The 24,386-nt window shown below is 44.8% G+C and overlaps 1 pseudogene; it reads left to right on the top strand.

The window, feature by feature from the left end:
* Positions 1-23,458: 23,458 nt before the first annotated feature.
* LOC100594757 lies at positions 23,459-23,896 on the top strand (annotated as a pseudogene).
* The last annotated feature ends 490 nt before the right edge of the window (positions 23,897-24,386 follow it).

Genomic DNA, 24,386 nt, shown 5'->3' with positions numbered 1-24,386 from the left:
TCGTACTCAGCTGGTTTGCCTTGCACCACCTTATGTGCTTTTGGACATAGCCCACTGCCCACCGCTGTCTTTCCGGTGCTGTGGTTCTGTCTGAGTCAAGACTCACTAGCTCAGCAAGCCCAGGTCAGGTCTGTCCTGGTGCCAGCAGGCAGTTTATGCCAAGCAATATTGTTCAGCTGTGTCCCCACCCAAATCTCTCCTTGAATTATAATAATCCCAATGTGTCAAGGGCGGGGCCAGGTGGAGATGATTGAATCATGGGGGCAGTTTCCCCCATACTGTTCTCATGATAGTGAATAAGTCTCATGAGATCTGATAGTTTTATAAATGGGAGTTTCCCTGCACAAGTTCTCTTGCCTGCTGCCATGTAAGATGTGCCTTTGCTTCTCTTTGCCTTCTGCTATGATTGTGAGGCCACCCCAGCCATGTGGAACTGTGACTCCATTAAACCTTTTTCCTTTATAAATTACCCAGTCTCTTTATTAGCAATGTGAGAATGGACTAATACACCAAGTTTGCCAGCCCCTGCATTCTAGGTTTAGTACTGGGAGACACTTGCCTTGGCTGTCAGGGCCCTACATGACAGATCAGTACCCTGTCCTTCACTGGCCTCCAGGCAGGCAGCCATTATCCAAGTTGTCACCTTCCTTCAGGTAGTGCCTGCCCGTGGGAGCACCATGCACTGTTCCAGAACCTCCTTTCCTGCCCTCCCACCAGCCTTGGGGCTCTGCTCCCCTTGTCCTCCTCTTCACCCCACAGAGCCCTGTCGTTCCAGTGGGTTGTGTACTGTCTCACACAGGAACTCCAACTGTTGAAAACAAAGATATCTAATGCTCCTTGGAGATAAAAGAAGTTCAGACACCCAGGACACGGAACCTGGCTCCTCACTTGGGATAAGAAGGGAAAAAAAGCTACCTCTTATTCTTTGTCGTCGAGCTTACAACTTGAGAAAAGTAGGCACAGTTAATTCTCAAGCTGGTAATTCCACCACCTTAAATGTTTTGTATATGGCCTTGCCCCACCCGCACAAGAGGAGTGACATCACATGGTGATGGGAAGCATCAGCACCGGGCCCTGTACTATCCCCCACCCCCAAGAGGGAGATGGGGAAGGATCTTGCCATACGTGGTCAGCCAGGAGCCCTGGCCAGGTCCACCAATGGGAGTAGCCAATAGAAAATAGTGTGGGCCTGACAGTGTCTTGGGGGATTCCAAGGCAACCACTCTGCATAAAAATGAGGCTCACAGACTGTGTCAGAAAAGAACCTTGCAACGTATGTAAGACTATTCTTTCCTGATATCAGTCCAGACTATACTATCTCCCAAGGCTTGACATCTGTCCTTTGGAGACATTTGTGAGCTTGCTCTAAATGGTTAAGTGAAGAATCAGGAGTGCCTTCCAAGCCCATGACAGGATTGGGAACAAGGAGACACTGCCTGGGGAACTTGATCACCACAGGGTCCGGACCACCTCTCTCAAAATCACTGACCATGAAGCCCAAAGGGCTACTGCAGATAGAATGACTCCAACCTGGGCAAAAGCCACGGGGGTGCAGGGTAGGGGTGTGTGTGTGGTGTGTGTGTGTGTGTGTGTGTGTGTGTGTGTGTGTGTTTCTAGAGTATGAGCCCCCTTCCTTTGGGTAAAGATAACCAAAACGGGCAGGGAGCAGGATTCGAGTAGAGATCTTTGCAGCAGGAACATGAGAAGGGGGCACCAAATGAGAATCAGGGGAGCCTGGTTAGGACTTGTGGGCACACTGGCAGGATGGTGGCCACTACAGCCGGTTTACAGAGGACCCAGCAGCTTGTGCAATGTTGGGGTGGTCTCGGGGCAAGCTGCAGCATCTCTGCCCAGAGCAAAGGCAAGAGGGTATCCATCCACTGGACCATCGCTAGAACTGATTTGCGGAATGGTCGCGGGATACACAGCCTCGCAGCTTTACTCTGCAGCCTCCTGGGATTCTGAGTCACCTAATACACTTTAATAAATTCCTTCTTTGCTTCACAGGACCAGACTTGGTCTCTGTTATTTGCCATTAAGAACTTCAATTGACACATTAATTCCCTTTATCCCAAATTTATATAGATAAATGTCACATGGAAACAATTCCCTTGTGCCTGGAAACAGTAAATTAAATGGATGGAATGGAACCAACCAGGCTGCTGTATAGCAAAAGAGAATAAAAATATGTCTTTGTTTCCTTCTTCCATAATGCATATTAAATAACACATCTTACATTACATCTAAGCCTCAGAGACCTAAAAACCATTAGTAAGTACACGAGGGCTTGTGAGTTAATTATAACAGCCTTTGCTAAGTTCGGCTTGTGGTTTTCTTCTTATAATGAAATGTCAAGAATGGGGGAGGTAAGCTCAGTCGTGTGTTGCCGCTGACGTTTTTAACCAAAGATCTGAGGCTGTTTGATATTTTTGGCTTCATAATTCCCATTTCCAGTCCTGATTTGGAAACAAAGATTGAAGTCCAAAGAAAAAGAAAGAGTGTTTCCAGGATACGGAATAGTCTGGTGTTCCGAGGTAAAATCTTAAATGCCTGAGGCCCATCTTCCCATTCTTTTGAGATTGCTTTTTTCATGTAGCAAGCTGTACTTTTCTGTTGCTTTTTTTCCCCTTTCCTGCCTTAGGACTGTAGGCTGGTATCTACCTCAATGTATTGCAGTATTCGTTTTGTAGCTGCTGACTTATTTCTTCTTGGGATTCCTCTTGAACGATGAGACTTCAAACTCAGGACTTGGCACAAAAAAGAAATGAAGGTGTCACCATGTTGCTGTTGGATGCCCATGGGAGTACATAGCTGTGTTTCTCATCTTCTTTCACCCCTATCATATGAAGTAGAGCCCAACAGAAAAGGGGTTCCTATAGCTGAGGTAGGCGGGGTGGGCATTATGCTTCTTATTCAGCTTTGAAATTTCAAAATCCAAGAGACACAGGTCAACGGTGCACGATGGTATTATTTTGCCCTCTGTGAAGTAAGCACACGTTTTCAGTATGGGTTGGAAATTCCTAACACTAAAAACTACCAATGCTGCTTTCTCTAGCCAAGGTGCAGGCTCTTCTGGACTCTGTGCACGTGTGTGTGTGTGTATGTGTGTGTGCATGTGCTGGGGGGAGAGGTGTGTGTAACTGGCCCTTGTCTTTCACAGAACCCAGGCTTATCTCGCTGTATCAGATACCCAGTCCCTAAGAACGACAGAATGTGAATTTTGTCCCAGCCTGAGTTTGACCCATGTGGCCCCACTTCCAGACTCAGGATGACCTCCAAGTTCTTCTGAACTTCCGGATCCTGAGAAGCCATTTGTGATTGAGGAAGAGAAAGCCAGAGGGAAGTTGTTGACAGCAAGAGAGATTTTCAGTGAAGCTCCCTGAAAGCTGTAGAGAAGACAAACCGGGAGTCCACTCTCTGCTCAATTTCCTGTTGAGTTCACCCAGCCTCCTTGCCATTTTGCCTCACCAATAGGTGAGAGCCCTCACAGGGCCCAGCACACAGTAGGTGTGCAGTCGATGATGGTGATGGATAAATAAATAAATGTTTTATTTGCAATATCACTCGGCTCAAATTCCTAACAAGGCATGACATTTAGTAGCCTCTTTGCAAATGTATCTTTTCACGAGGAACTTGGCCTCCAAATCTTGGGTGTGTACAGAGAATGCAACTTTTCACCAGGCCCATAGACGCATCATCCAAAGCGGTCTGTCCCACCTCTGTGGGATGACCACTTTCCTTTGTCTGGCACCTGACACCCTCCAAAGTCCTTTTTCTTACTTTACCTCACTTGAGTCTCAAAACAAGAAAGGAGGGCAAATTTTATCCCAGTTTTACCAGTGAGAAACTGGGGCTCTGTTATAGGCTGAATTCTGTCTTCCTAAAATTCATATGCTGAAACCCTAACCCCCTAGAACCCCAGAATGTGACTGTATTTGGAGAAGGGGCCTTTAAATAAGTAATTAAGTTGAAATGGGGTCATGAGGGTGGGCTGTCTTCCAATCTGACTGGTGTCCTTATAAGAAGAGGAGATTAGGACACAGGCAAACACAGAGGGAAGACCATGTGAACACAGCAAGAAAGTGGCCATCTGCACGCCAAGGAGAAAGGCCTCAGGAGAAAGCAAACCTGCCGACACCTTGATGTCTGATGTCTGGCCTCCAGCACTGTAAGAAAATACTTTCTAATGTTTAAACCGCTAGGTCTGTGATCTTTCGTTATGGCAGCCCTAGCAAACTAATACAGGCTCAAAGAGGTTAAGTAACTCGCCTGAGGTCTCACACCCAGTAAGAAGAGTGAACTTTTGTCCATATGCCCCAGTTTGAAAATTCTTTTTTTTTTGTTTTTTTGGAGACAGGGTCTCTCTCTGTCATCCAGGCTGGAGTGCAGTGGCGTGATCACAGCTCACTGCAGCCAAAACTTCCTGGGTTCAAGTGATCCTCCCACCACAGCCTCTTGTGTAGCTGGGACCACAGGCACGTGCCACCATGCCTGGCTATTTTATTTTATTTTATTTTATTATTTTATTTTTTGTAGAGACAGGGTCTTGCCATGTTGCCCAAGCTGGTCTTGAGCTCCTGGGTTCAAGCGATACTCCCACTTTGGTCTCCCAAAGTGCTGAGATTATAGGCATGAGCCACCGCATCCAGCTTGAAAATTCTTTATCAAATAAAACAATTTATTTAGGGGTGGAAACACTGCCTCGCAGCTGCTATTGCATAGTGGGTCTCTGACTGACTTACTTCTACACCGTTTAATTGCCTGAGGGTTATACACACAGGCACGAATTATAATGTTCCTTTAATTTCAGGCAACATTGATTCAATTAGTATTTACAACAAAATGTTTATTCGATCCTAGGCAGCGCTGGGAAATAATACAGGGTCCCCAGTCCCCACTCCCTATGACCCCCACCCCACCTCCAGGGAAAGCTGAAACAGCCCTCCTTATCTCTCGTGATTTGTTCAATATTCATATGCCCTATTTCAGCAACAGGCAGAGAATGACAAAGATTCTGACACAAATTAGACTTTTTCAGGTGGATCTGACTCCAATTCAAACAGCTTTTTGACCTTGACTTATTTCCTGTGGGTTTAACAAAAGCGCGTCTTCTCACCTCCCCACCCAAGCCAGAAGGGACTCTGCTCACCCACAGGGGCCCTTTTTTTTTTTTTTTTTTTTTTTGAGAGGGAGTCTGGCTCTGTCACCCAGGCTGGAGTACAATGGCACGATTTCGGCTCACTGCAACCTCCACCTCCTGGGTTCAAGCGATTCTCCTGCCTCAGCCTCCTGAGTAGCTGGGATTACAGGTGCCCGCCACCATGCCTGGCTAATTTTTTGTATTTTTAGTAGAGATGGGGTTTCACCATGTTAGCCAGGCTGGTCTTGAACTCCTGACCTCAAGTGATCTGCCCACGTCGGCCTCCCAAAGTGCAGGGAATACAGGTGTGAGCCCCCGCACTGGGCCAGGAGGCCTACTTTTTACTTCTACTGTTTCTCCTTTCCCTGCTTCTCAGAGACCCTTCCAGAGTCTGAGCTGGAGCCGGTGGTTTTGCTTTGCATTCTGACCAGGAAGTGAAACCCGGGTGTGAGCAATGTTTTGCATTATGGAGCCATTTCCCCTTTTCCTCCCTGCCTCGGGACGGAAGGCTTGCAGTGTCCAAACTGGGTCTGACCTCTCAGGGGAAATTTCTCGAAGAAGTGGGAACAAGAGGCCCTCAGTGCTGGATGGCTGGGGAATGGGTGGCCGAGGAGTGAAGCTCTATTCTGGGCAGAGCACTCCCCCTTGCTGAAAGGGCTGGAAAACGCATTTGTCCCTGCTGGAAGTGGGGTAGCATGGGATACAGGGCAGGGGGTCGCTGCTGAGTTTATCAGGGGAGCAGAGATTAGGCACTACTTGGTTACAATAGTAACTGTTGGGCTGGGCGCAGTGGTTCACGCCTGTAATCCCAGCACTTTGGGAGGCCGAGGCCGGCGGATCACCTGAAGTCAGGAGTTCAAGACCAGCCCAGCCAACATGGCGAAACCCTGCATCTACTAAAAATACAAAAATTAGCCAGACATGGTGGCACAGGTGTGTAATCCCAGCTACTTGGGAGGCTGAGGCAGGAGAATTGCTAGAACCCAGGAGGCAGAGGTTGTTAAGATCACGCCCCTGGCCGGGCGCGGTGGCTCACGCTTGTAATCCCAGCACTTTGGGAGGCCGAGGCGGGCGGATCACGAGGTCAGGAGATCGAGACCACGGTGAAACCCCGTCTCTACTAAAAATACAAAAAAAAAAAAAAAAAAAAGATCACGCCCCTGCACTCCAGCCTGGGAGACAGAGCAAGACTCTGTCTAAAGAAAAAAATAATAGTAACTGCTGAAAGTGACAGAGACGTAATCCGTATGTGCAGCCGCCAGATGGACACATTCTGTGTTCTGGAGCCACGCTCCGCCAAACGACCGCCCTCGATGATGATTTCGCACCCTGCCCAGCTCCAAGACCAAAACCTAAGTGTTTTGAGAATTACATTTCCTACTCTTGGATTTAGATAACATACATGAACTTGGATTCGTTAGAAATATGCCTTTGTGTCTTCATGATCACCATCTTTGTAGTTTTCAAGAAGATCGTTAGATCCTTATCAAAACATAAACAATTGGCAATGGTTCCAATAGTGTCAACAAAAGCCAACTTCAAACCTGTAATCCTCATGCTGAGTGGAGAGGCTGGTGCCCCACCGGGCTGTGACATGGTGGCTTGGGAGATGTGTGACTCAGATATGTCAGACCATGAGTGAGGCACCCACACTTCCCTCCCCGTGACCTTGGAAGTAAGGCGAATTGAAGTCCGCTGGTCTCCAGGCAGGCATGGTAACGTGCAGGCATCGGATGTGGTCCCCGGGGAGTGGTGGGTGATTGTCCATCTTCCTAACAGTCCTCAAATGAGGACTCAGTTCCAGCTCTTAACGCAGCACAACAGAGTTCTTAATAGTAAAAGTCGTACTTTTCACTCACCGTGAAAAGCAAGTCTGCACATTTCTAGATATATCCCAGCTCCAGAAACGTACCCAGCCACAAAAGTAAATATTCTCCTACTCCACATGGAAATGGCTCCGTGAGAAAAATTCCCTATCAGGCCAGAAACGCACCTACAGAGGGAGAGAACGACATGAGAGGGTTCGGGAGTTTTCCGGGAAGAGGGAAGCCTGGCTCCGCATCCCAGAGCTGCCAGGGACCCGGAGCAGAAGGAGGAGGCGGGGAGGACAGGGGCGCCGACGGCGACAGGCGACCCCCCGGAAAATCCTCAAAGCCAGTGAAGCTTGGGCTCTGGACGGAAACAGAGGGTCAGGGCCGTGGTTGACGCCGTGGGAAACCGCAGTCAGTGATGACCTGGGAAGCCACAGGGGCTGGCAGCTGCGGTCGGAACGATGCGGCTGCAAGCTCCAAACCGGAGCTCTTCCCAGCTCGCTTTCCACTTAGACGGCACCGTTCAAAGCCCTGCTCAGACACTGGGACAAATAAATGACAGGGCTCCGAAAAGAGGGTGAAGCTCCTCCCCGCCCGCCTTTTCTCTCCGCAGAGCCTGGGCTCCCCGCCTCGCACCGCCCCTGACCGTGGCAGGCTCGGTTCCCTCCTCGCTCTGCATCCTTTAATTCACGTATGGCCCCGTTTCCAATAACCCTTTCTAGGAAGCCAGAGAGAGAAAGCGCTCAGCTCCCGGCCTGCAGAGGGGGAGGGAAGAAGGAAATGATTGTGTTGACTTCATTTGGAAGCAGGAGAAAGCTGAATTTTCTCTCCCTCCTTCTTCCCCAAGCCAAGAAATAGATCCTTTACCAGAAAGCCACGTGGCCACATGGCCACCACTTGCAGAGGGGCTGGGTGAGAAGGAGGTGCTTTGCCAACGTCTCAGCTGACAGCAAAGGCCAGTGGCTCATCACTGAGAGCATCATACCTCTGTCAGAGAGGAGACCCTGAGCAGCTCCCGACACCCACAGAGGGCTGGGAATTGACGGTGGCTTAGGGTACAGATAAGAGGAACAGCATCCACCACAGGACAGTCCCTTTCTCAGGTACCACCCGGGATCCCTGCTCCCGGTCATTGCCATACTGTGTTCTCTCAGACTGCAAGGTCCTCGTCCTGTCTCCCTCACATGGATCCTTTCCAGACCACGGGCCCTCTCTCAGGTCAGCAGGCCCAGCTGCAATCTGGAATCAGCATCTACCGTGTGGAAATGGGAGAGGGGACTTGGTTCTTGAACCAGGGGCCTTGGCATTAGCTACCTTTGGTTTTTCTCCAGAAATCAGAATGATTAGTTAGATAATTATAAACAATGGGGAGGGGGGTAGTTTTGTCGTTATTTAGCAAATTACATTGAATGTAACAAAATCTTAAACCATAAAGCAAAACGTGCTGGGTTTCTGCTTCCTGTGGTGACATGACATGAAAGCCCAGCTCTTTTTCCAGGAGGACACTTCTTCTCTGTTTACAAGACTCCCTGAGCAATCCCATTATCAACTCTCTCCAGAGAGGATACAGCTGAGGCAGCTCAAATTCAGAACCTTATTTTTAAAGAAATAATAAAAAAAAATAGATCCTTTGATAAGATCACTCAAGTATAGTCCAAACTAGCCTCCCAAAGTTTGGAGTGCCAGCAATTATGTTCAATATCTCCCCATCCGCCTCCCCCCAAAAGGACCAATTAATTTCTTTTTCTTTTCTTTCTTTCTTTCTTTCTTTTTTTTTTTTTTGAGACAGTCTTGCTTTGTCCCCCAGGCTAGAGTGCAGTGGCACGATCTCGGCTCACTGCAAGCTCCACCTCCCAGGTTCAATCGATTCTCCTGCCTCAGCCTCCCAAGTAGCTGGGACTACGGGCACCCGCCACTACGCCCGGCTAATTTTTTGTATTTTTAGTAGAGACGGGGTTTCATCGTGTTAGCCAGGATGGTCTCCATCTCCTGACCTCGTGATCTGCCCACCTCGGCCTCCCAAAGTGCTGGGATTACAGGCGTGAGACACCACGCCCGGCCGATTTCTGAAATTAAGAAATTAAAGATTTAGGTAGCAGTGGAGTTGTTTGCCCGTTTGGGAGTGGGGAGGTTGAGAAGTGCATCTGGCTTACGTGCAGCAGGAAGGTGGCATCACGGCACACTGGGCACATCCTCTCTAACAAGCGCTCTGCAAAATGCCTGCAAGAACATTGCCCTTTCTTCCAAATGGCCGGCTCTGAAAGACTTAGAAATACAATTTTCAAAGGTTGGAAAGCTTTCGATATTTTCTGCATTAGGAGTTTGGACCACAGTAAAATCATACTCATCACAGGCTGGATTAAGCTAGTGCCTGCCATCCAGGGTCGCAGACTCTTCTAGGGATTGAGTATCTGCCTTTCACCCGACACTGGAAAGACAAGGAATGAAAAAAGCTGGAGTTACAGGAGAGACCTCCCAGGATCCTGCAGACAGGGCAGGATGATGAGAAGGAAAGAGGGTTGTTCCCAGAACTTGTCTGTGAAGACTGGCTGGTTTAATAACATTCCTCCGCCATCTAGTGGCATTTAGAGCATAAACTTAACTCACAAATTTTCTAGGAGCAACTACGTCAGGGAGGCCTAATCGGCTAGACTTAGATTTTATAAATTATTTTTATTTTTTTACTCAAATACATTTTTAAAAATCCATCATTAGGTTCATCACGGAGAAGAATATGAATAAGAACTAACTTTGAATCTGTTTTGGTACATTGGGTGATGACTAGAAACTGCTTTGTCTGATCGTTTGTGGCAGGTGACAGCCTGTTTCTTCATAGTAATGTCATCTACAGTGCCAAAACTACACGTACACATGTAGGAAAATTCCTTGCTATCTTCGGTGCTGGAGATGAGGAGTTCCATGATCAGCGCATCACTGTGCCTTTACTATTTGTACTTCTTTTGGAATGCTTTTATAAGGATAAGGCCACGTCTTTCATCACATCACACCATTTGCACAGTTAGTCCTTGCCTAATGCTCATGATCTTGCAACGTCCTCAGTCCTTGAAGAGCCATTTTCAGGGCTGGGGTTCTGAACTCTCTCCCATTACAATAGCTGTATTAGTCGGTTCTCATGCTGCTAATAAAGACATACCCAAGGCTGGGTAACTTATAAAGGAAAGAGTTTGGCCAGGCGTGGTGCCTCACACTTATAATCCCAGCACTTTGGGAGGCTGAGGAGGGTGGATCACAAGGTCAGGAGTTCGAGACCAGCCTGGCCAACATGGTGAAACCCTGTCTGTACTAAAAATACAAAAATTACCCAGGTGTGGTGGTGGGGTACCTGTAGTCCCAGTTACTTGGGAGGCTGAGGCAGGAGAATCACTTGAACCCGGGAGGCAGAGGTTGCAGTGAGCCGAGATTGCGCCACTGCACTCTAGCCTGGATGATGGAGCAAGACTCCATCTCGAAAAATAAAAATAAAAATAAAGGAAAGAGGTTTAATTGACTCACAATTCCACATGGCTGGGGAGGCCTCACAATCACGGTGAAAGGCAAAGGAGGAGCAACGTCATGTCTCACATGGTGGTAGGCAAGAGAGCACATGTGCAGGGGAACTGCCCTTTATGAAACCATCAGACCTTGTGAGACTTACTCACTATCATGAGAACAGCACAGGAAAGCCCCACCTCCATGATTCAGTTACCTCCTACCAGGTCCCTCCCATGATACGTGGGGACTGTTACAATTCAAGGTAAGATTTGGGTGGAGACACAGAGCCAAACCATATTAATAGCTAACGTGTTCAGTTCTGGCACTATGTGGTCAGGTACAAAATGGGTTTTATCCTCATTATCTCATCTGAGTCTCACAACAATACTATGAGGAAGGGGCCTCCTAGCACCCCCATTTTGCATGTGAGGAAAATGAGGCTCAGAAAAGTCAAGCAACTAGATCAAGTGATGGTGGAGCCAGGACTCAAAGCAGACAGTCTGATTCTAGAATGTACACTTTTAGCCATTGCAGCCTCCTTCTCCAAGTGATTCTCCTGCCCCAGCCTCCCCAGTAGCTGGGATTACAGGTGTGTGCCACCACACCTGGCTAATTTTTGTATTTTTAGTAGATACGGGGTTTCACCATGTTGGCCAGGCTGGTCTCGAACTCCTGACCTCATGATCCACCTGCCTTGGCCTCCCAAAGTGCTGGGATCACAGGTGTGAGCCACCGTGCCTGGGGGAAATCATTGTTTTATGGCTCCCATTTTTTAAAGCCACTTAAGGTTTTAATGATTAATGTCGCTAACTCTGTTACATGTTCTTATCATCCCAGGGTGCTCTTTAATTTGTTTTACATTTGTTTTCTTTTTTCTTCTTTTAAGAGTTGTTAAAACATCTGGGTAGTGGAAGTTTTATATTAGCTAAACTAATATAAATTTATGTACTTAGAGGAAGTACACTCAGCTGAGGATAGAGTGATGACAATGGTCAAAATTAGTAATACTAAGGGGAACATACTGCAGAAAAACTTGTACTCACGTCATTTGAGGCTGTTTATAAGATTTTTTAATTTTCCATTTTAATGATTATGTGCTAGTACAAAGCAGTAATTACTTGCATCTCTAACAACTAAGTCTGTAGATTTCTACTTGAATGTTTCTTTTTTCCTTCTATGCATCTTTGATGGTTAATATTGAGTGTCAACTTGATTGAATTGAAGGATGCATAGTATTGTTCCTGGGAGTGTCTGTGAGGGTGTTGACAAAGGAGATTAACATTTGAGTCAGTGGACTGGGAGAGGCAGACCCCCCTTCAATCTGGTTGGGCACCATCTAATCAGCTGCCAGTGCAGCTAGAATAAAACAGGCAGTAGATGGAAAGAGCAGGCTTGCTGAGTCTTCCAGCCTTCATCTTTCTTCCATGCTGGATGCTTCCTTCCCTTGAACATCAGACTCCAAGTTATTTCGCTTTTGGATTCTTGGACTTACATTTGGTTTGCCAGGGGCTCTCAGGCCTTTGGCCACAGACTGAAGGCTACACTGTCAGCTTCCCTACTTTTGAAGTTTTGGGACTCAGACTGGCTTCCTTGCGTCAATTCTCCTTAATAAACTCCCATTCATATATACGTCTATTTGATTAGCGCTGTCCCTCTAGAGAACCCTAATATAGCATCTTTCACAGACATTTGATCCATGACAATTAATTGGCTAGTACTTGGCCTTGAAATCTTGGATCTATATAGGCAATATCTTTATTTTACAATATGTAATGGAATTTTAAAATGATAAACTATAACCCTTTTCCAGCCAATGAACACTGAAGCTCAGAGAGCTTTTAGTGAGCTCTTGGCAAATGAGTCAATCAAAGCAGTTAACGCAAAAAATCTTTTATATCTTATTGTTTTTAGCAAAATTTCTCGCCAGGGAACTCTTGAGTACAGAAAACAAAATTTCTAAAAATATAAAAATTATATTTATAAGATATAATTTAAAATACAACTCGAAGCGGTTCCTAAGATAGTGTCGTTTTCTACTACATATTAATATGTAATATCAGAGCTCTGTTTCCTTTCAGCTGAAATATGACCAAAAATGAAGGGGCGGTTCACTACCAGGACAGTTTTTGTCTTTGCTTAAAGTTGATGTCTATTCCTATATCCTGCTTGCTAAAAAACTGGCAAAGAGCAAAAAGCGTTCCTTGAGACTGTCACGTACCAGAAAGACATATGTGCCCAAAAAATTTAAAAGAAATACATGGCATTTTTAAATATTATAATAATTTGGGCGCAATATATTCTTTTTCAATGACCTGCAGGGTAAATTATATCTTGGGCTGCACAAATTAATCTGAACTACCTAGGGAAAATGTGACCAGTACAGAGATCTGCTGTAATAGTGTTATACACCTGGATTAATTTTCCTTTGGCACTGTGTAATTTGATCTTGCAACTGCTTAGACAAATAGTGGTTAGGAGCACACTGAATAATTTATAACTCATTCGCTCATTCAGTAAGTGGTGACTGCGCATTCTGTTTGTGCCTGGCACTGTGTTAGGGCTGAGGACCCTGGTGACTAGGAATTTGATGTCGTGCCTGAGAGCATAAACCTTAGAGTTGGAAAGCCTGAGTTCGAATTCTGGCTCTCTGGTTAGTAAGCTAGCTGCTAACTAGCCGAATGACTTCAAACACATTGCTTAATCTTACTTAGCTTGTTCATCTCTGAAATGGGTTTTTTTCTTTTATGCAAGAATAAAAAAATCAACGTAAGTTATCTAAAACAGTACCTGATTTATAGCTTATGTGCCCAGATCTCAACTCAAATGCTGAGCCCCTTGTATGCAATCTAAGGAATTAGGGACCTGACTTTATTAAATAACTAAAAATCATTCTTTTTTGGTCGGGTGCAGTGGCTCACGCCTGTAATCCCAGCACTTTGGGAGGCCGAGACCGGCAGATCACCTGAGGTCAGGAGTTTGAGACCAGCCTGGCCAACATGGTGAAACCCCATCTCTACTAAAAATACAAAAACTAGCCGGGCATGGTGACACATCTGTGGTCCCAGCTACTCAAGAGGCTGAGGCACAAACATTGCTTGAACCTGGGAGGTGGAGGTTGGAGTGAGCTGAGATCACGTCACTGCACTGCAGCCTAGGTGACAGAGTAAGACTTGGTCTCAAAAAATAATAATAAAATGAAAAATAAAAATTATTCTTTTGACAAAACCTGCCAAACCTGCCATTTTCATTAATACAGTGTGGATTAATATGGCTGGAGAGGAGGCATTGTCTCTGCCCTTATGTATGTCATCGGAAGAGACAGATAAGTGTGAAATTGCTCCTAGTCCCTTGTCAGGGGGGCATTTGTTTGCTAGTGTTGTCATATTCACTGATTGTTTTTTTAATTAGTTGTTGGGCAGACACAGTGGCTCATGCCTGTAATCCCAGCACTTTGGGAGGCTGAGGTGGGCGGATCTCGAGGTCAAAAGATCGAGACCATCCTGTTCAACATGGTGAAACCCCATCTCTACTAAAAATACAAGAATTAGCTGGGCATGGTGGTGCGCACCTGTAGTCCCAGCTACTCGGGAGGCTGAGGCTGCTTGAACCCAGGAGGCAGAGGTTGGAGTGAGCCGAGATCGTGCCACTGCACTCCAGCCTGGCAACAGAGTGAGACTCTGTCTCAAAAAAAGAAAAAAACTAGCTGTTCAAGGCCATGATCATAACCATGGCAACTCTGGCCTCACACACATCTCTTAGAGTGGCCCATGAGCCCTCTAGAGCATCCTTTGACGTGGCCGTATTTTGCTCGGCTGATAGATGTCTTCTCAAAATGGCCCGAGGTACCCCTTGTTCTATTTACACCATTCTGTGCCATTTCTTGAAGACACAACAACTGCTAACCATCATAATTTCTTTCAACAGGTCTGCATTTAACTAACTTGCTATGTGGAATGATATGAACTCTCCTCATTTTCCCCCATGGTCTTTGAGAAAACTCTGAGGCTGAAGGATGCTTTGTGGCGGACTGTCAGAAGAGTCTGGATTTGCTAACCAGGCCCTCTTGAGTCTCTTACTGCAACCCAGGTCCAAATCACTTTGTTGTCATCTTGTTTGTTACCTTATTGACATCCTGTCCTCATTTTTCTTCTTCCCCACTCACAGCTATGTGCCACCTCAACTGAGGAAAAGCACTGGGCATTTGGAGCCCACGATTTCTTAGTACACCCGTGAGTCACTGAAAGCAATGCAAGGAAGTACTGAACTTGGCACAGGATGACAATTAGTTTGTCAACTCAATTTCGAAGAAACAGATTACCCTCTTTGGGGAGAAATACGTCAAAATACTTTCTCAAACTATTCAGGAGTTACCCTTAACCTGAAGTTAAATATGGATATAATTAACAGATTGTCGACATACTAGAGTAGATGGGATCCTCATCTGTGACCTTCTATTTAAATGCAGTTTTTCTGGCAAACCCAGCACTCAGTTCCTTTTTCTTTTTTTTTTTTTTTTTTTTGAGACAGAGTCTCGCTCTGTCACCCAGGCTGAAGTGCACTGGTATGATCTCGGCTTATTTCAACCTCCTCCTTCTGGATTCAAGCGATTCTTTTGCCTCAGCCTCCCGAGTAGCTGGGACTACAGGTGCCCACCACCATACCTGGCTAATTTTTAGTAGAGACAGGGTTTCACCATGTTGGCCAGGCTGGTCTTGAACTCCTGACCTCAGGTGATCCGCCTGCCTTGCCCTCCCCAAGTGCTGGGATTACAGGCATGAGTCACTGCGCCCGGCCATTTTCTTATGGGTGACATTCAAGATTGTTCACAGTCTGACTGTTAATTAGATAACTTCCTAAGGTCCCTTCCGTTCCTATAGGTCTTACCATTTCTTGCTAAATACGATAAAGGTTGGCAATGGCAAAACAAATGCCATCTTTTGGTGCCAAGAACATGATCCAAAGTTCTAGCCAAATGGAACAAACAGGTGAACACATTCTACACATTCCACGTTACCACCTCTGCAGCAACTTTTGCCCTGAGCAAAAGGCACGGAGGTTTCTTCCATCTGGACTTCCCCCTCTGATTTTCCTCCTGTATGTTTGATTTCTTCCTATCTGTGAAAGTCCTTCTCAAATGCTGTCTCTTCCAGCCAAAATCCCACCCCCATCAGTGCCATCTTAGGGCACTGATCTCTTCCCATCTTGTTCCAAGTTATGCACTTATCTCCCAAAATGCCTTGCACATAATGATGTTGTATGAATTTGTTAGATAATAGAATGAGAAGAAATGGTCTTTTTTCATTTTTTAAGCATGAATCTTTTGAGTGTCAAACAGCAACCTCTTGTCTTTGTGCCTTTTCAGAAGGCTGTACAGAGCTCTTCGTGCTCAGCTTCAGTAGTGAGCTGGGTCCAATCAGGAAATAGAAATCACATAGTGGATAAAATCGAAGTTTAATACAAAGAACTACTAACTATAATAAAGGAGTATCTATAAGATAAAAGAGGCCTGGCAGGGTGGCTCACGCCTGTAATCCCAGCACTTTGGGAGGTCGAGGCGGGTGGATCACCCGAGGTCAGGACGAGCCTGACCAACACGGTGAAACCCTATCTCTACTGAAAATACAAAAAAATTAGCTGGGCGTGATAGCGGGTGCCTGTAAACCCAGCTACTCGGGAGGCTGAGGCAGGAGAATCGCTTGAACCTGGGAGGTAGAGGTTGCAGTGAGCCGAGATCACGCCACTGCACTCCAGCCTGGGCAACAAGAGCAAAACTCCATCTCAAAAAAAAAAAAAAGATAAAAGGAAACCCTATACAGTATGCGAGGGTTCAGAGAGAGTACTCAAGGAAGGAGTTCAGACCTCGTTGGAGAAGGTAAGGCTCAGCCCACTGGATAAGCAGCAATGTTAGATGGTTTGACCAGGCCAGCGCTGGTCTACCAGTTTCTAGGTAAGCAACAGCTAACCTCTAGAGTGTGGCTGGAGAGCAGGCAGTCAGTCAGCAGCCACTGGTGTGGATATGCAGTGGGAGCCTGGACACCAGCAGGGCAGAGGCCTTCAGAGTATGTGGGCCACATGGAAACTTGCAGAAGGAATGGCTATCCTGTGTATGACCCTCTAGGCAAAAGTACCTGTGTGTGGGCCAGGCGGGAGCTTTGGTTTCCATGTCAAGAGAGCTACGGAAATGTTATCATGAGAAGAGGCTGTAAGGTTATAGATGGATGGTTTTTCTGGTCCCACCGCTGGGGCAGGCTCCACTGGATGGAAATATTCACACTCACAGGGCTGACACCAGCCTTGCCCAGAAACTTGGGGAAGCCTCTTTGTCCTGGAATGTGCCTCCATTGCCCTCTACTGAGAAATGTTAACACACACTCCCTTTAGTAGAGAAATGTTTAAAGGAATTCTCTTGTATATTACAGATATTGAAGAGTGCATTTGGAGCTGTGAGGCAATAGATAACCAACACGTCCTTCATCTTTAGAGCTTCCTTAGTTCATTTGGTTCCAAGGACCTATAGAACCCAAGGGTGATTAGTCCCTGTAAAGCCAGGAAAAGGCTGGCCTGGTGTAACCTCAGGCAAAACACTTCCTCCTATGAACTTTTTTCTTCATCTTATAATAAGGGGTTGGACCACATCAGTGGTTGTCAAATACCGGGCTACTGTGAGGTGAAGAAAACAAATATAGTGTTTTGTAGAGTTGAAGTCATTCAATTTAAAAGTTGATTCTTTCTAGCTTTGTTTTCAGTGTTAAAACATCCTGTCATTTATGAAATAGTGATAGTAAATGGAAAAAAAATTTTCATCCTTACTTAGCAAAATAAAAGCAAGCTCAGAATTTTGTTTTCAGTTTTCCTATCCTGAAAGTCTGGTCACTCTGGAACTGGATATTCTCTCTCAAAGGGCTCTCTCATTTCTGACACTAGTCTAGAGGACCTGTTGTTCTTCGCTTCTTGTCATCCAACTCAAAAGCAGCCAGAAGAAACTCTAGAAAAGGTGATGGCTTCAGAGCACGTGCAGTAAATTTGGGTCTGTCACAGAATATCAGTAAGGCTCTGCACAATGATGACTGTCAAATATATGAAGAGTTCCATATTTTTAAGATATCTTATTAAACTCTAGGGCAACCACGAAAACATTTTAAAAAGAGGCATAAGTCATAAAGTCATAATGAAAATATAATCAAATTTTATAAAATAGTACAAAAGCAAGCAGAAAATCTGGACAAAGATGGAACACTTATTTCAGATATGTCTCATTTTTTTGAGACGGAGTCTCACTCTATCGCCCAGGGTGGAGTGCAGTGGCACAATCTGGACTCCCTTCAACCTCCACTCCCAGGTTCAAGCGATTCGCCTGCTTCAGCCTCCCCAGTAGCTGGGATTACAGGTGCGCACCACCACACCCAGCTAATTTTTAATATTTTTGGTAGAGATGGGGTTTCACCATGTTGGCCAGGCTGGGCTCAAACTTCTGACCTCAAGTGATCTGCCCACCTCGGCCTCCCAAAGTGCTAGGATTACAGGCATGAGCTACAGTGCCAGGCCAATTTTTTTTTTTTTTTTTGAGGAGTCTTGATCTGTTGCCCAGGCTGGAGTGCAGTGGTGCAATCTCAACTCACTGCAACCTCCGTCTCCCAGGTTTAAGCGACTCTCGTGCCTCAGCCTTCTGAGTAGCTGGGATTACAGGCTCCTGCCAACACACCCAGCTAATTTTTATATTTTCAGTAGAGATAGGGTTTCACCATGTTGACCAAGCTAGTCTTGAACTCCTGACCTCAGGTGATCTACCTGCCTTGGCCTCCCAAAGTGCTGAGATTACAGGCGTGACTCACCGCCTCTGGCCTAGCATGTGTTTCTTGCTTAGCATAATGGCTGAGTCCAAGTGGCAGCAATTAGTCTACGTTCTATCAAAACACACATCATTTGAGTTAGGAGCAGTGCTTAAGTTACATATATTGCTTTGGAAGCACCACAGAACCTCAGCAAAGTATTGAGGGGGAAGCTTTCTTACATTTAAGAGAATGACAGCGAACCATGTGGCGGGGTGACAGGTATGGAGACGTCACTGCTTGTCTGGCTGCTCATCTTCATCAGCACCATTTCTGTGTCCCACACAAAGGGTGGCTGGAAATGTAACATCTAGACCTCCCTCCAAGGGAGGTTCGAGATGCGATTCATGCGAACACCTCCCTTTTGTTGGAATTAGTAAACATCCCAATCCTTACAGTGCTTTTTCTCTTTTCTTCCCTATTCCTACAAAAAGGTAACCCCCCACACACTATGTATATGATAGAACCAGACCCTCAGGACAGAAGCTGTGTGAGAATGTCAATTATGAATTTAAAAGCTCCAGCCATCTGAACACTTCCCCTGCTGACTTTGTGTGGTTGTGCACAAGAGGAAGGGGCTGGGTTGAGAATGAGTAGAACACGCACACTGCATTCTTCCATTCTTCCATTGTACTTATTCTCCAAATGCAGTGGCGACACCTACCAATCCACCTGTAGAAATGGGATTAGGCTCCAGGTGTCTCTCAGTAGCTGTTGAAAAGTCAAACCAAGGTCTGAAACTGGAATTGGATTATAGATATCAGGCGATGCTGCTCAAAAGAGCGTGACTCTCTTTCAGCAACACACGTCACCTTCTCCCACCTCTTCCCAAACTCAGTCTCTTTCAAAGAAATCAGAAAATTGAATAATAGGATCTTTCTAGACAGTAAATGTATACATACACATACTATCTCCACACTCTCCCCCTTTTACCTTCCTAGAGGGCCAGGCAGATAGCCCTCTAAAAATCAGGATATGATTCTTAGAATAATAATTTTTAAAGTTAACTACAGCAAAAGTAATACATACTCGCTGAAAAACTTCCAATAACAGAAAAATACAAATTCAAATAGAAAGTCCACCACTCTATAATGTGATTTTCAGGAGAAACCACTGTGGAATCTGCTATGTATCCATTCAGAACTTTTCTTTGCATATACACATGAATGCATACTTAAAGGTATTTTTTCGCTTGGTTGTAAAGTTTTTGCTATTAAAGCAACAATTTTTACAATACACATATATGTGCACCCTTCAACTTTTTTTAAATAATCATATTTTTTAAAAAACAGAAATTACGCCTCTATTTTTGAAGATTGAGCTTAATAATATGTCCATGTCGCAGAGCTTTAGCAGTTTTCAAAGTTCTTTCCCACACATTGTCCTGTTTACTCCACAGAATGGCTCTGCAGGGTGGGCTTTCTCATCCCCTTTTACAGATGAGAAAACCGAAGCTCAATTAGATGAAGTGATTTGTAAAAGGTTTCACAAAAAGTGGCAAGGTAGGGTCTTCCAAGTCCAAGTCCAGGGCCCCTTACAGTCCTCTATTGCGTCCTCTAGTTGCCTTTGAAGGAGATGGGCAGGAAAGGGAGTCTCTGTTACAGTCATCCACAAGGCAGTGCACGGGAAGGTATTGTATAGGTAATTTAAAAGCTTAAGGAACACCTGTCTGCATGATTGCTCGCACCTGTAATCCCAGCACTTTGGGAGGCTGAGGCAGGTGGATCAGTATCTTGAGCCCAGGAGTTCGAGACCAGCCTGGGCAACATGGAGAAACTCTGTCTCTACAAAAAATATAAAATAAATTAGCCGGGCATAGTGACATACCTATAATCCCAGCTATGGGGAGGCTGAGACAGGAGAATCACCTGAGCCTGGTAAGTTGAACCCGCCGTGAGCCCTGACCATGCCACTGTTCTCCAGCCTGGGTGACAGAGTGAGACCACTGAGCTCAAAAAAAAAAAAAAAAAAAAAGCTTAAGGAACACCTATTCACTGTCCAGACTGTCAAGAAAATTACGATGTGATTTATTACCTATGATTCCCTCTCCATATACCTTTACAGTTTAAGAGGAAACAAAATGGCTGTTTTTATTTCTCTTCTTTGACTGTGGTTAGAGGAAAAGCTAAGTCAAAAGATGAAAATAGAGGCACCGAGTCTCCAACGAAGAGTTTGCTAGATCACATGCTCTTAGGCATGTGCATCTTCTTTAAACTAATTATTGGTATTTTGTTAAAAAAATATTAAGCATAGAAAAGGAATCTAAATATGACCTTACCCCACTTCCCGAAGTATTAGAACTTTTGACTTTTGGGAAGCAGCAGAGAATAGCAAAAGGCATCCCTAAACTGAGTTCAAATTCCAGCTCCACAAATACCTAGCAGTAAGCTCTGGGGTAAATTACTCATAGGGTTGTCTGAGCCTCACTCAAAGCAGTTAGTTAGTATTTGTTCTCTGTCCCTTCACTAATATGTTTCCTTTAAATGTGTGTTCTTTATCATTTTGAAGGGAAAATATTCTTAAAATACGAAAGCACTAGAGTATGCTGCATTTGATTTCTGACCAGAGTAGCTGCTAAATACTAGTCTGCTTTCTAACTATAGCATTAAGTAAACTTGGAAAATGCATAACAGTACCTCAGGGGATAAATTGTGTCCATGTAGGATGATGGAGCTACTTTTCTTACACTGAGAACAGGTATCCAGAATCACTCAGGGGCTTTGCAAATTCGTGGTGGGATGGATCATGTAGACAGCTGCACCAGGAAGTGAGAACTACGCCCCCCATATCTCACCTGTATTCGAACTTGATCCTTACCCCACTCCACCCTTGCAAAAACTAGTGAGGTCCCTGCTTTTCTTTTTTTTTTTTTTTAATTATTATACTTTAGGTTTTAGGGTACATGTGCACAATGTGCAGGTTTGTTACATATGTATCCATGTGTCGTGTTGTTTTGCTGCACCAATTAACTTGTCATTTAGCATTAGGTATATCTCCTAATGCTGTCCCTCCCCCTCCCCCTCCCCCTACACCACAACAGTCCCCGGAGTGTGATGTTCCCCTTCCTGTGTCCATGAGTTCTCATTGTTCAATTCCCACCTATGAGTGAGAACATGCAATGTTTGGTTTTTTGTCCTTGCGATAGTTTACTGAGAATGATGTTTTCCAGTTTCATCCACGTCCCTACAAAGGACATGAACTCATCATTTTTTATGGCTGCATAGTATTCCATGGTGTATATGTGCCACATTTTCTTAATCCAGTCTATTTCCACAGATTGCAATACTCCATGCCACATATTTATCTGTTAATGAGCATCTGAAAACAGATTAACCTGGAAAAACGCTTTGGTATAACTGAATAACTGTTTCTTAAGATGAACTGACTCTTTTAAAAAAGTTCCTAAAGTCAACTTTAAATTACATAATACATAATTCCACAAAAACCCTGCACCCTCTTCCCCATCCCTCCAACACACATACACACACGGTTACCATAGCTAGGACTTTAGTGTGTATCTTTCCAGAACCCCCTCCTTAAAAAAATACGTACATATATGTTAAGCTGGTATATCTCTAGGTTGATTTATAATTATAAAGGTACAAAGTGACATCAGGAATCACCATGGAACATCCTCCATAAACACAATACATTAGCCCAAAGGCTGCCGGTCCTACTTCATGCGGCACGCCCGCCGTCCAATGCGTACGTAAGCCTGTCTGTAACATGGAGCACTCCCATCACCTCAATTGCAATTTGACAAATTTGACAAGGACTCTTGCTGAACTTGATTCCTTTCCCCTTTCATCTCTCACTCACCTGACTAACCTGGTAAATAAAAGCCCACTCCAACAGGATAATGGAGGAAACGCAGATACAGCCAAACCAGCTCTGGACGGTGGGAAGTGTTCTGGTTGTCTTTTAGGGCGGGGTGTTTGTTCTGTGGGTCGAGTGGGCACAGACAAATGGAAAACATTCTCTCCTGCTCTATATCAAGTTGTTGCTGAAATGGGAACTGTATTACACCTGTGGGTCCAGTATGATCTTTAAAAATCATCAGCAACATCTTGGGCTTTGAAATACAAGTTACTAGTATTAACAACTTAAACTTCAGAGCACCTTTGTGAGATCAGATCATCCAATATCTTGGAAGGCACCTGATACTTCTGCTTCAACTTCTTTTTGAAAGTTGGTGCCTCAGAGCTTAGAAAACATTTAATCATATCAAAGAAAAACAGTGACAAGCATTTTTAGGCAGGCACATACATCCTTTTTTACTCATAAACTGTGACAAGTTCTTAAGATAGTATCTGCTATTTAAAATATGATTTCTATGAGAAAGAGTTTGGAATTCCAATTAGAGACACCAGAAACACACCCTTTGCAGCCTGCTTGTCCCAGCAGGCTCTCTGCACAATCCACTCCACCCTGACCTCAAATTAACACAAAGCAAAACACAAAATCTAGGAACAAGATAGTTCAGAGTCCAAAGAAGTACACTCCTTTGGTATGGACACCTGGGGACCTGGTTTCTGGGGAAGAGACGGCATCAATAGGAGCTCTAGTGGGAGCAGAACCAAGACACAAAGTGTTTCTCCCAGAGGTGGCCAGTCCCACATCTCCAGACCTAGAGCAAAGGCAGCAAGCTGGGGGAATTAGGGGGTGTCTTCCCTAGTCAGAACTCACCAACGGGCCAGACTAAGAACTATTAGATAGTGCAGCAGGTTTAACTGGTGTTTCTTGGGACAAGCAAAGTGAGAAGATGCTGAAAACACTCCCTTCACACGCTTGGGGCTTTAGTGGCTAAAAACAAAAAATCTACAGTTAAATGGATGATGTGGAAAGCTACTCTAGTATTTAATGTATTTCCTGAGTTACTGTAACTAGAAGTTAACTATGGACAAGCTTGGTTATTTCAGTGGATCTTAAACTTTCAACAGAACTTTTGTACTGGGTTAGATAGTAGAGATTCTTCTCTTGAATATAATAGCCTATCCGTTTTTATGGAGTGCAATTAGGGGCAGGTAGTCTGTTAACAAGCCTGGCTGTTGGAAAAAGGCTGGAAATTCCTCAGAAATAAAATATTTCTTAAATATATGCTTCCCTTCACCTTGAGATTTTTTTTTTTTTTTTTAAATAAGAATCAAGTCTCTTAAATATAAGTTAGGGAGCAACGGCGACGGAAGATGGCAGCCACCACAGGCTTGGGAGTAAAAAGGTCCCTCGCAGTTTCCCATTGCTGGAAGAATTTGAAGGCGGCCAGAAAAGAGGAGATGGCACAGTTAACTGGGGTCTAGAAGATGACAAAGATATGTCGCTTACAGGATGGACAGGAATGATGACTGGGCCTCCAAGAATAATTTATGAAAACCAAATACCCAGCCTTAAAATAGAATGTGGACCTAAATACCCAGACGCACCCCCTTTGTAAGATTTGTAATGGAAATTAACATGGAGTTAATAGTTCCAACGGAGTGGTGGGCCCAAGATCCGTATCAGTGCTAGCAAAATGGCAGAATTCTTAAAGCATCAAAGTTGTCCTGCAAGAGCTTTGGCGCCCAACGATATCTAAAGAAAATATGAAACTCCCTTAGCCTCCTGAAGGACAGTGTTACAGCAATTAATCAAAAAGAAAAACCACAGGCCCTTCCCTTCCCCACAATTCAACTTAAGGAGTCTTCGTTTTCCACAGTAAATTTTCTAGATACGTCTTGTAGACCTCAGAGTACTGGAAAAGAAGCTCCCATTCAAAGGAAATTTATCTTAAGATACTAAATAATACTGATTTTTTGTCCATTTGACATATGTAAATTGTGCTATAATAAGTTATCCTGTCAAGTGTAACCACTGTCCACGTAGTTGAAATTCTGGGATCAAGAAAGTATATTTAAATTGACTCCCATCATAACTGGTGGGGCACATCTAACTGTGAAAAGACACATCACACTCACCTTTCTGTTGATTACATGGCCTGGGCTCTCTGCCTCCTCTCCTTACCCCTCCCTCCAGCTCTTACCCTCCCTGCAACAGCCCTCCACCCTGGGGGGCTTGTTACTCTCTTGCCCTGAATCTTCCTTTCTCTTGCCAACAAATCCACAGTCTACTGAAAGCAGA

This window comes from Nomascus leucogenys, chromosome 3 (assembly GCF_006542625.1).
Source record: "Nomascus leucogenys isolate Asia chromosome 3, Asia_NLE_v1, whole genome shotgun sequence".
Lineage (NCBI taxonomy): Eukaryota > Metazoa > Chordata > Mammalia > Primates > Hylobatidae > Nomascus > Nomascus leucogenys.
This window is presented reverse-complemented; position numbering and strand designations above follow the sequence as displayed.